Source organism: Cryptotermes secundus, unplaced genomic scaffold (assembly GCF_002891405.2).
Source record: "Cryptotermes secundus unplaced genomic scaffold, Csec_1.0 scaffold97, whole genome shotgun sequence".
NCBI classification, from domain to species: Eukaryota; Metazoa; Arthropoda; class Insecta; order Blattodea; family Kalotermitidae; genus Cryptotermes; species Cryptotermes secundus.
The window spans coordinates 349,425-362,953 of record NW_019720561.1 but is presented as its reverse complement, the minus strand read 5'-3'; the positions used below and the strand labels follow the sequence as shown (position 1 = coordinate 362,953).

Genomic DNA, 13,529 nt, shown 5'->3' with positions numbered 1-13,529 from the left:
TCGACTCAGCCTCTAACAGATGTAAGTGACCAGGAATCAAAGTGTCTAGAGAAAATGTGGGAACCTCGACGTCTCACATGGCCTGTTACAGGGATAGCTTTTTAGTCCGATATGCTTTAACCACATATTGCCATCTTCATTGGCATCTAATTGTGAAAGGAAACTTTACACTAATGTTACGTGAATTGTTCACGATGTCGGTAGTGATGGCGGTGATTATAAAGAGATTTATCTTCTGGGATGTCACTCCGCTCGGAATTGTACTCCATAAGACAACTCTTATTTCAAACATGTTCATAGAACCATGCTTAAAGCCGTGCGTTTACGGTAAATTTAGTATGACCTTTATTGAAGGCTTTGCGTTTGTTGTTTGTTTAGAACGTAAGGAAACTGAATATTGGCTCTCATTATTTCGTGTTTCTGTTGAAGAAACGCGTGATTATATTCCCTTGTAGAAGGTCGAAGCTTGTTATTTCGCCGTTATGTAGATTCGCTTGCAGAGAGTATGAGGATCACAAGATGGCGCCAGTAAACGGCAGTAGAAAATGTGCTCGGTCGGTATTGTAGCTTCCAACTTTGTTGAAAGAGGATCTTAGGGTATTGGCATATATCTATGTAGCGAGGCTGCCTGTTGCATGTTGTAATTACAGTCTGGTCGCATGTTATGCGCAGATTCGTCCCTAAAGACCTCGCATTATTAAAGACAAGTTTTGAAATACGTGTTTTTTGCTGATTTTTTGAGCGATTTGCATTGTTTCAAACTTTATGCATAAAGTGAGATTTTATTGATTTTTTTATATCGCACCATTTCAAATTCGCAGAATAATTTACGGCACTATATATTAAATTCAATGTCTTAGTAGAAGTGTAAGTGTATTTCTAGATTCTTTCGGGTACATGGTGTGCGTATTCAGTGAGATCCTGATTTCACTGTTCCTCATCCCTGTGTGAGGCACGGTGAGGCATTTACAAGACAGGTACAGTGACTAGGTAAGTTCTTGAAAATCCGTACAATTTCCCAGAACGCTCACCAGCGGCACAACCTGTCCCCTATACTTTCACTATTCCAACCCCTTCGTATACCCTGGTCCATAAAGTTGTCACCATGTTGAATTGTCATTTTTGTATAAGTTCCAACAATTTCCACACCTTCTGACCACAAATATACGCTCACAGATTGTTACTACTATTTTGAGAGTCGGGATCGCTCAGTTTGTAAAGCGACTGGCTACTTGTTGTTTATTGGAGAGGGGGGGTTTCCCTATGCACTTAGACCAGATATTGGTCCATTGTGCGTCCCCCTATGATATTCTACCAGTCTCTATACCCTACCGGTACTGGTGCGTGCCATCAGTCCCGACTCAGCCAGCGAGTTCGGCCTCTACTGGCTTAGCGGTATCTCGATGCTTCCCCCATCTACAATAGGCGTTAGAAACTACTGTTGGGGGCGGGAAATGTCCTGAATTTGGCTCAGAGGTCCCCTTGGGACATGAGGTTCTTTTACGTGCCGTGAAGTTACGACACGGGACCCACGGCTTAAAGTCCCTCCCGGAGGACTTGTTCCCTGAATTTTTCCGCCCTTAAAAATTCCACGACCTCCGCCGGGTTTGAACCAGCGTACCTTGAGTCACGAGGTGGGAACGTTAGCCCTAGACTACGGAGGTCGTTGACTGGCTACTTACTAGAAGACCGATGGGTCGGAGTTCGAGTCCCGGTAGGTGCAAGAATTTTCTTTTCTCCACGGCGTCTAAACCGACTCTGGAGCCCACCTAACCTCATATCCAATGGGTACCCGGGGCACTTTCCCCCCGGGGGTTGATAAAAAAGCCGGGGCGTGAACCTAATCACTCACCTCCAACTAGTGGTGAGGTCAAGAAAACTTGGGTATATATATCCACTCCCCCATACGTCTTCATGGTGTAGTATTTATTTAGTTAAGCAGAGGAACAACTTTACGTTTTACCTTTAGATGATTCTATCAACGGATAGCCGTGTTAAACTTGTCACAACACTGTCGCAAGATAAACACAGAAGTGGGCGAAGGGAAAGAGCAGCAGCCGAGACTGCTGTGGAGGAAGCTACTATCAGCTTTGCGTATGCTGCTTGACAGTCAATGCAAATGAGTACGCTTCTAATATCACTCCCGAGTTAAGTTGACATTGCCTGCTGTTTTTATGTTTTTTTTTTTCCCCACTTTTTTCTCCTCGTTACATCTGTAGAACAAGCCCGACAGTTCATGCCTACGCAGTTGGCACGCCTGTACTAGACCGTCTTCTGCTGAATGACGTAACATAATTTCCTTTACCTGTTCTACTTCATTTTGAATAAATTGATCGAATACCTATATAAGCCTCGAATAAAACTGCAAAAGGAAAACTTTTTCTCGTTCCTTCTTATGCTGTCAAATTGTCTTCTTTATTTCTTCTCTTGCAAGAGATGTCTTCCGATATTGTTTATGCGCCGGAAGGAGAGAAAGAGTCAATATAACGTGAATAGACAATATGGGAGTAAGGCCATCTGTAAAGAGACTGCTCACATGTTTGTTGTCCTGGAAGTAAAATTTCTGTCCCGTATAACTTTCATCACATGTCTAAATTACTGTACTTCTAGGAACCATACCCCTTTCATCTTGATGGGGAATCTTTATTAAATCTGTTCTTTGAATTATGTTGCTTCGGCTATGGGGTTATAGTACACGTAAAGGCAGCAACGGCAACGTCGGTTAACAGAGGGCAACTGGGGACGCCAAAATATTAAAACGTTGTCTAACTCCATAACTGTTTAATTATTATGAATGTATGGTTCTGCAGTTCGCATATATACAGGGTGATTCTCAATTTAGGATCACCCTGTATTTCTAAATTTGTGGAAACATCTAACGAAAGGGGAAGGAAGCAGGACACTGGCCTCACGTACCGGTGGCAGAAAGGGGTGCAGTTATCGTAGTTCCAATTTATTCAAAGATATAACCGTTAATTTCCATGAGGTATAGCGGTAGCCATGGTAAATGCCCCCCCACGGTTAGCCGATTCACTAGAGAAAATGTGGGAACCTTGACGTCTCAGAAGCCTATGGCGTTAAGGGCCTCTTACAGGAATAGCTTTACCTTTTTTATGTAAGATAAGGATGATATGAAATGCATACAGATTTTTTGGGGAGGAAAATGTATAGAAAATGTGTACGTTTATGGCCGAGGAGCTAAAAGAATGAATATAGGTATGTGGTGGGTTGAACTGGCTCAGGTTTATTCCTCGTGACACATTTCTGTATTGGTAATGTTGAATCTTAGTGGCTTTACTCCATTTTCGCCAACTTCCTGCCAATATTAGTTGAATTTGTGAGATGAAGTCGCTGAAAAGGGATTCGTCACGTTTCCCCTTCGGAAGCCAGTCTTGAAATGGTTAACATTTCACGTCTAGTGAATATGTTCCCCACTCTCACACACAGTCCGTCACGAAATCGCATATCATAAGGCACTCTCATATCCAATTCGTGTTTATCATTCTCCAATACAATAAATGTTTGGCTGGGGAGGGACAGGAATTGAATAACTCTCTGAGCCCACTCCATCACCATGGGGTTGTTGCAGAATATACACTCCACAATGTCTGTGTGCATTTTATCTGCCAATATCTATGTTATTTCTCCCCTTAGCCAAAATATTCCATTTCCTTTTTATCATATATTTCTGGTCCTCCTGCATTTCATGATGAATTTACTTTCCTCCTATCAATATTTATTGTTGCTACGTTTCCAATGTAGATACACGCACGTCTTCATTTTTCCATGCAAATACACGGTGCATCTCAAAGATTTTAAATATTAAATATATCTTTGTGTTAATATAGATTTTATATCTCATTATATTATCATGCAGGGACTTCATTAATATACTTCCATACTATTTACTTACGTAGTCTTTAAGCGAAAGAGGCCTGCTTGTCACGTCTTTATGATCATGGATTTTTGTCGGCAGTTTTAACGCAATTTAATTGCGGGTCCTTACTGGGGCTACCGGCAGGAAATCAAATGTTATCTCCCAATTCTAAACTCTTTGAAAACCATAAAATGGGCCATGACTGAAAAAAGTGCCTGTTTACAGCTGGCAACAGGCTCCCATTACTCTCTCCACCATATAATTTCTGCAACTGAAAAAATGGCATCCCTGGATGGGAAGTCAGATTTTCCGATTGCTTGTTTTTCTCTGTTTTCCTCAGATTCTTTTCGATATTGCGGGTATGATACCTTAAAATACGGACCCCCACCTCCAAACGCATAATTACCAATTCATCATTCACAGTCATCCTTGCATTAAATGATACAAGATATGGAAACATGAGGGACAGGAATTTTGATACTAAGATGTAAGAATAAAATCCAAATATAAATAACCTCGAACCCAGATGTCAGTAATTAATACAAAACTTAAGCATCAGTTTACGGAACAGTCTGTAACTTTCTTGAGGTCTATATCGAGGTGTAGCAAGCATTATATACTTTCTGCCCCCTCCCCACCCCGCCTCACCCACTCCTTCTATCAGCCTAACTCTCTTCGTCTCTTCTTTTCCCTTCCTTTAAAAAATACTTTACGCTGTGCATTCCAAAATTTCAATATTCAGGGCTCGCTTTAGGTTAGCTCCCGCTTCCTCTCCCCCTCCCCCCACTCTATAGCGAATTGCTCTCATAAGTTTGCCGCGACTGTTGGGAAAGACGCTTTCCAAAATAGTCTTCCAGGCTGTGTCCGATTGTGAACACTTTCCCGCTTTCTTCCATCCCAGTGGAGATACATTAGGTGTGTTTCCAACAGTAAACGCCTGATGGCGTTTTGTACATCCAGATTTGAATACTTGTTTTGTATATAAAATTTCAATCAGTGTAACTTTCTTAGAATATCTATAGAAAATTAAGGAAAATTTATGACGTGTGGGCCGTTTATAGGAAACAAATTGGCAAACACGTTTCCGCAGAGGTGCTGTTCTTGGACACAACCATCGCTGGGCGTTAAAACGCTCTCTAGGATACGAGAATGAAAGTTGTAGACTCTTGGAAACCAGTTCTTTGCTGCGGAAACAGCTGGCATGTCCATGGATACTAGAATGGAAGTTGTAGACTCTTGGAAACCAGTTCTTTGCTGCGGAAACAAACTGGCGCGTCCAAGGATACGAGCATGCAACACACATCTCCTAGGATACACGACATTATATAATGAACAGTTCAGCTAAGAAGTGATTCATTCGTCGTTCATCAGTCTTTCGTAATTCATTCTTAAATCAGAACCAAGTCAGTCACATTGGAAGAGAGGACAGCGTTAGTGCAGCCAGAATGGAGCGAGTCTTAGGCAGTCATTGATTGCGAGCTGTTATAATTGATTTTGATTAAGAGAAATTGTAATACAGGGTGTCAATAAATCTAATAATGCAATCCAGAACCCGTAATTAATTATCTCGGGCCATAAACACGTGACAACTGGTGTCAGGAACTGGTTACGACCATAAACACGAGACACCTTATGTCAAAAGTAGTTACGACCGTAAACACGTGACAGTATTTTAAAATTAATACCTCGAAATGCTCACAGTACTTCCATAATAGTAAACTACATCTGTTTACAGTAAATGAGATGTTGGGGCCCTCACAACGGAAATGAATTACTCTATCCTCTGGGATATGACGCCGTGTAGTCTGTTGGCAAAGAACATGTCCCATCCTGGGTTCTTGATACCCGCATCATGCAGCTTTTTTGTTCGGCCTAGACGTCAAGCAGAGATTGCTTGTCGCTTGCTTCATGTTGCTTTCTTGCGCGGTTTATTCTTCGATCCTGAAGATGGAGGTAATTTATTCCTCCTTAATATCAATTGATTTGGACGGACTACATGGCATTCCAGTCCAGAAGAGAATAATATTCGCTCTATTTCTACCTACATCCATAGAAGAGGCACTCAAAATGGCATTGTCTCAAGTTTCATATGTCAGTGTGTTTATGCTATGCCGTTTTCTCAAACGTACCTCCGTAAGTACTGTATCTGGCCGTGGCATAGCTCAAGCGGTTAGTCACTGGCTTCCCACCATGGCGGCCCGGGTTTGATCCCGGGTCCAGTAAAGTGGGATTTGTGGTGGAAAAAGTGGCGCTGGGGCAGGTTTTCTCCGAGTACTTCGATTTCCCCTGCTAATCTTCATTCCACCAATTGCTCCACAATCACCCTCACCTATTATCTGGGGCTGGTACAATAGGCCAGAAGTGGCCGCAGTACAAGGGACTTAACCCCACCCCACTAGCAATAAAAAATACTCTACCTCCTGTGTGTCAAGTCTCTGAAAGAAAATATCTGGGATATTGAAACGTACTGAAAATCAGAACAGCATATGACAGTTTTCAGAAGTTCGGAAGCCGGAAAATACGTGAATTGAATGTCACACATTTTTAGGTATATGCTTTTCACGCAGCCAACATTTTCTTATACAGAAAGTCCTAGAAGGAGAGGTAAATATTCTGGGAGGTCATAGTGTCTGTCGTTGGAAACAAAAATGTGTAACGTATAGATGCCCTATTCCGAACGGTTTCCAAAATAGACTTATGGATGTTATCGCCCACATAAAGGAACATAAAGATGCACTCAGACGTTCAACACGTCATGTCCTCACACAAGTTGCAAAGTGCATTGCTGTTGACTGTGGAATTTTCAAAAATATATTGTACTGTGTACATTGTACGAACTATGTTTTTTTTATTGCTAGAGGGGTGGGACTGAGTCCCTTCTACTGCGGCCTCTTCTGGCCTATTGTACCAGCCCCAGATGATAGATGAGGGTGATTGTGGAGCAATTGGTGGAATGAAGATTGACAGGGGAAGCCGAAGTATTCGGAGAAAACCTACCCCAGCGCACTTTGTCCACCAAAAATCCCACTTGACCAGACCCGGGATCGAAACCGGGCCGCCGCGGTGGGAAGCCAGCGACTAACCGCTTGAGCTATGGCGCTGTCTACCCACTTTGTTACATGAACGATAAATACCGGCATTAGAAACTGTGCGTAATATTTCCTTTTTGTCAATAATTATGGAACTGTACAGTGAAACAGCTCTATCCCTGTTCGGAATAGGACCCATGTACATGTACAATTTTTTTCCTTAGAATGACCGATACTTTGACGTCACAGAATACGGACCTTTCGTCCTGGTACATCCTGTATAAGTAGTCCATTCACGAAAGAAAGAAAGATGTGGAATTGATTAATATTCTTTTTTTACACGAGCCATATTAACAGTTGGAAGGGCGCCATTTTGGCCACATCTATAGAAAGGTACTTGCGTTACATTGAGTTTGATGCATTACAGCATCACATCTATACAGTCCATTTCAATACATTTTAAAATAAATGAATTTTAATACTGTGTCTGCAGTAACGGCTTAAAGTAATTATTGACAAAGAAACTTTTTCTAACGACTTGAAGGAAGAGTCAGATGCAATTTTTAACCTGAAAGAGATGCAGTAACATACAAATGGAGTAAATTACCGTATTTACGCATGTATAGGCCGCGTGCGTGTATAGGCCGCAGCACAATTTTCAGACAAATTATAGAGAAAATAATTTTCTTGGAATATTATTTCAGGAGTAGAACACCCCGTATTACTAAGTATGAATATAATTTTTTTTTAAATGAAGTGTGATTTCGAATATTTCGAATATAAGCCGCACCCCAGTTTTCCTCTTGAATTTTTGGCAAAAAATGTGCGGCCTATACGTACATGCGTAAATACGGTACATAATGACGAACTTCATATAATGCAATCATTATGATTAAATGGAAGAAAATGAATCAGTTAAGACTTAGGGCACCTATGTTGTAACAGTAATTTTCTTTTTCCTTGGCACTACAGCCCCAGTGGGCCTAGGCCTACCTCCATGAACTTCTCCGTTCACTTCGATCTTTCTAGATCTTACACATTCGGTAGGACTCCTTGGGCGGGTGATCGGCTCGTCGCAAGGCCTCTACCTGTACACAAACACAGAAAAACGCACACACACAAACTAAACATCCATGCCCTGAGTGGGATTCGAACCCACGATCCCGGCCAAACGAGCGAAAACAGTACATGCCTTAGACCGCTCTGCTACCGCGACCGCCGAAACAATAAATATTTCAACATTTTGATTGTGAATTCCACTTGAAGAGACATGACGCTACCAACAGGCACAGTTGGGTGGATTTCATGAAATATGTAGTTATCTGTTAGAACTATAAACCTTGAAGATGCCAAATGTATCCGGATAGAGTTGAATAGCTGGCCGTTCTTAACATAGCGTTAGTGATTTGGTTTACGCAAAGGCATAAAATTCGTTGAATGTACTCACAACTGCTAACTGCCCAACAGTTTGTTATTTATGACTGCAGCAGAACACGCTACGTCCTACTGTCTAGTGCCTGCCTTTACGACTCGATTCTCCTCTTTAAGAAGTACCTCTAAACCGATACTTGTCAGCCCCGTAGAAGTGTCTGTGTTTGTTTAACTAGGCGATAATGTTCTGCGCCTGGNATGAACTTCTCCGTTCACTTCGATCTTTCTAGATCTTACACATTCGGTAGGACTCCTTGGGCGGGTGATCGGCTCGTCGCAAGGCCTCTACCTGTACACAAACACAGAAAAACGCACACACACAAACTAAACATCCATGCCCTGAGTGGGATTCGAACCCACGATCCCGGTTTCCGAACGAGCGAAAACAGTACATGCCTGAGACCGCTCTGCTACCGTGACCGGCGAAACAATAAATATTTTAACATTTTGATTGTGAATTCCACTTGAAGAGACATGACGCTCCCCACAGGCACAGTTGGGTGGATTTCATGAAATATGTAGTTATCTGTTAGAACTATAAACCTTGAAGATGCCAAATGTATCCGGATAGAGTTGAATAGCTGGCCGTTCTTAACATAGCGCTAGTGATTTGGTTTACGCAAAGGCATAAAATTCGTTGAATGTACTCACAACTGCTAACTGCCCAACAGTTTGTTATTTATGACTGCAGCAGAACACGCTACGTCCTACTGTCTAGTGCCTGCCTTTACGACTCGATTCTCCTCTTTAAGAAGTACCTCTAAACCGATACTTGTCAGCCCCGTAGAAGTGTCTGTGTTTGTTTAACTAGGCGATAATGTTCTGCGCCTGGAACACGCTTGTAGTGCAGTCTCCAGTTTCGCTTGCTTACTGTGTTTTCATTATGTGCAAGGGCGTGAGTTCAGAGTTTCTGCAAACACGATCCACGTTGCCTTATAATCCTCAGAATCAGTATTACTGTACTGTTTGCAACCACCTTCTCATGCTGGTTCTACCCTGATGATGGAGGCGATACTTTCCTTCGAAACGTCATTTCACACAAGATACACAGTGCCACATCCAAGAAGGTGGCATTCTTTATAGTATTATTATAGTGTTTTTCTCTTGCTAAATTTTAGTTGTCTGGGTACTCATATAGAATACACACTGTCATCAAGTTTCCATGTAGTTTCAATTAATTTCCCATGTTTAAAATGTAATTTTAAAATGCCAGGAATTTATGTAAGGTTTGATATTCTCACAGCAGTGACTATGAAGATATGTTGTTTAGAAATGTGACGCCGTGTAGTATGGTAGATATTTACCTACTTTTTGGGGGAACATGAAACTTCCATCTTCAGAGTAGAAATGTAAGTGGGTAGAAAAGTGATAGCTTTGCATTTGGAGAAGGAGGCCCTTTTAAGAGTGCCAGATCTTCTCGCAGTTTCCCCTACTTTCAAGGTTCGACCCAGACCAGACCCCCCCCCAACCCATGTACTAAGTTTTGCGTTCTCGTCTTAGTCATCTACCTTGTTGATGGAGGCAGCTTATCTCTGAAAATCCTTCTTAAAACATATACCAAACTACACGGCATCCCACCCAGATGACAGTATTTTCTATAATTGACGTCTTGAGAACCTCGGATTTTATATATATATTTCTGAGGATTTAAAATCAGTTCAAATCACTAAACAACTTGGAGATTTCTTAGTGTCTTCAGGATTCTTGCAGCTGATATTAAATTGAAAGTTGCAGACAATTCGTGAGCTACAGAGTGTGGACAAATTGGGGGGATTCAAAGATCCGTTACACTACGCGTTGGGACGTAAATTATAAATCTACACCAGTCTCCAAAACTTTGCGGATATTTTTTTATATGAACCTGCCCGTCACCAAGCATACTTGTAAGTCCCATAGCTCTACCGTAAGTTAAGTCCTTACGTACGTTTTATACTCTATAACGCGTTTATGGGAGCCGGGATAGCTCAGACGGTATAGTAACCGGCTACGGGTTGGACGACCGAGAGGTCAGAATTCGAATCCAAGTGCGATCAAGAATTTTCTGTTTTCCACGTCGTCAAGACAGGCTCTGGGGCCCACCCAGCTCCGTATCCAACGACTACCGGGAGCTCTTTCTTTGGGGGTAAAGCGGCAGGGCCTTGAAGCTGACCACTCACCTCCAACTAGTTTCGGGGTCAAGAAAGTGTGTATCTATACATCACTCCCTCATAAGTGTTCATGGCGTAGTGCTTAATTAGTTAAGCACAGGGACAACTTTACTTATAACGCGTTTTTTTCCCTTGGCACTACAGCCCCAGTGGGCCTAGGCCTACCACCATGAACTTCTGCGTTCACTTCTGTTTTTCTAGATCTTACACATTCGGTAGGACTCGTTGGGCGGGTGATCAGCTCGTCGCAAGGCCTCTACCTGTACACAAACACAGAAAACCGCACACACACAAACTAAACATCCATGCCCTGAGTGGGATTCGAACCCACGATCCCGGTTTCCAAGCGAGCGAAGACAGTTCATGCCTTAGACCGCTCAGCGATCTTGACCGGCAGTGTATAAGAATAATATATAAGAATTCAGTCCGTACCTCACAGGAAACAGATCCGAACCCACGATCCCGGTGTCCAAGCTAGCGAAGACAGTGCATGCCTTAGACCGCTCGGTTACCGTGACCGGCTTATAACGCGTTTACTGTACGCAATTAGTGTTAAATGTTCAAATACGATTCATCTCAATATATCACAGGTTTGTTTCAGATAATGGGAACAGTGATATCCATTAACACACAATCCTAAGTAGGTCTGTGCCTCACACATGAGACTTTAATAATCCTATTCATGGCAATATGTAACATTCCTCTATAAATTCTTGGCAAATACTGAACATATATAGAATTCTATATGATAGCCTTTGGTCCACTCTTGCACAATTGAGTTGCAGTTAATCTAAATAATTCATCTTCAGGATCTATAATTAGCAGTTGATGGAATAATTTGAATGTGTCCCATGGGTGGTATGTGTAGCAAGCTGTCTTGCCGGCCTTGCCTTTTAAATGACTACTAATGTCCTTCGGTAAATTACATTGTCGAATTTGCAAGTGAAATCGAACTGCTGAATCGAAAGGACAGAGAGCTTATTTATTCATGAGGAAGATTACATGGAGCCTAGAGTTCGTACTCCAACACTGCTCCGTTATCTCCCTTAAAGTTTTAATTTACACCCAGGTTTGAATGGGAGTTAGGTTACTTGTTGGTATTTATAAACACATGCCTCAGATTTGAGGTTTACACATCTTCTGGGATGTGGCGTCGTGTAGACATAGTATAAACCGATGTTTCGGAGGAACCTATCGCCTCCATCTTCAGGGTAGGAGAAAACATCGGCAAGCGAGGAACCAGCTCACGCTGGTGCATTTTGTATTCCCTTCTTCTCTGTCACCCTACATCCATACCACATTTACATCATTTTTCATTTTTTGTAATTTAAATATTTTTTCCCGGGACATTATTGTTCAAAGTATGTGGTCACGACCTCGGAGTACTATCACGTGTATGAGTGGCTATAGATGCGGTTTGGATTTGTAATTGGATTTATTGAACACTTAACGAGTACATATCGTAACTACAGCGCTATCGCAAATTCGCACACTCTGTAGTTCGCTACAGCACACTCTAAATCTTCTCAGTCTGTTGTATCTTCACCGGTTGTCGCCTGGTCACGGCTTTCAACTCCGTAGTTTCCTCAACTTTCGTGTTCACCGTCTTGGCCGGTGACTCTCTTACAAGCAGCTAAACTCTAGACTTGTCCTGTTTATAACACCCCGGCACCGACCGCACAGAAAACACCTCTCCAAAAAGTTCTGTTGTTGCATCACTTAGGTATCTTACGGACCGCGTAGAGAACACTGCCACCCAGTTTCTCCATTTTTGCGTGTTACGAATGTGTTGCGGCCTTTACCTAGGAACAGCCGTTGTTAAGGACCATTACGTAGCAACGGCTGTTTTATAGCTGCTTATTATATGGTCGTTACCTAGGACAGTGTCTACATGCCACAATACATTAATTTCTTTTATTAAACCTTACTTCAAATCAAAATATAATTAACTGTTACTCTGATGAGATTACAAGAGTTTTTGATCCATTTTAATTTATAGTGGTCTATTACATATATGACATCGAAATATACCCAGTTTAAAATGTCTGCAATTACGAAGCTCTCTGTTTTACGAATTTCTCTCTGCAATTTCCCTTATCTTTTTTTCCGCTGATTTTTGTGTTCATATTTCTCTTCGTTTAATTATTCTTTTATAACCTAGCAGAGTCAGAATTAACTTTGTTAGCTAAAGTTCTTCTAGCTGACTTGGATATTTCTTAAATTGCACCCTGCTGAATTAATGAAATTACTTGTTCCTTATATAACACATCCTTAATAAACTTCTGCTTAACGTTTTAACTGCGTTTATATTGCATTAATCTTCTGCGTGCTTCCTTAATAATCTTCGTGAATTTTATAACGTAATGTTTAGAACATAACTTGTACTCTTCCCCAGGTATAATTAGAATAATAAAGTCAAGGAGGATCAGGTGGGCAATGCATGTAGCAGGAATGAGGGAGAAAAGGAATGCATATAAGATATTGGTGGGGAAGCCAGAAGGAAAGAGCCCACTGGGAAGACTAAGACGTAGATGGATGGACAATATTAAAATGGATCTTGGATGGGATGGTATGGATTAGATTCATCTGGCTCAGTGTAGGGACAAGTGGAGGGCTTTTGTGAACACGGTAATGAACCTTCGGGTTCCATAAAATTTAGGGAAATTCTTGAGTAGCTGCAGATATGGCTCCTCCAGAAGAGCTCAGCTCCATGAGTAAGTAAGTAGTGTTTAGAATAGAGTTTACAGTTTCGGTTTATCCACAGAAACAAGTTCAGGAATTGTAATGAGATATTTTTAAGATAAATTGGCTTGTCTAATTAGAACATTGGATCGTAACGTCAACGTTACGTAGCAATAAAACACGATGGATTCTGGATCCTGTGAGAAAGAAATCATGTAACATTATGTGTGTTTACTGCGGTCACAATAGCCGAGCGGTCTAAGGCATGAACTGTCTTCGCTCGCCCGAAGCTGGGATCGTGGGTTCGGATCGGTTTCCTGTGAGGTACGGGCTGAATTCTTATATATTATTCTTATACACTGC

General features: G+C 41.7%; 1 protein-coding gene across 1 annotated transcript in view; it reads left to right on the top strand.

The window, feature by feature from the left end:
* Nucleotides 1-13,529, top strand: part of LOC111868044 — a 453,072-nt gene that overhangs the window by 102,346 nt on the left and 337,197 nt on the right. The gene's annotated exons all lie outside the window — the stretch shown is intronic.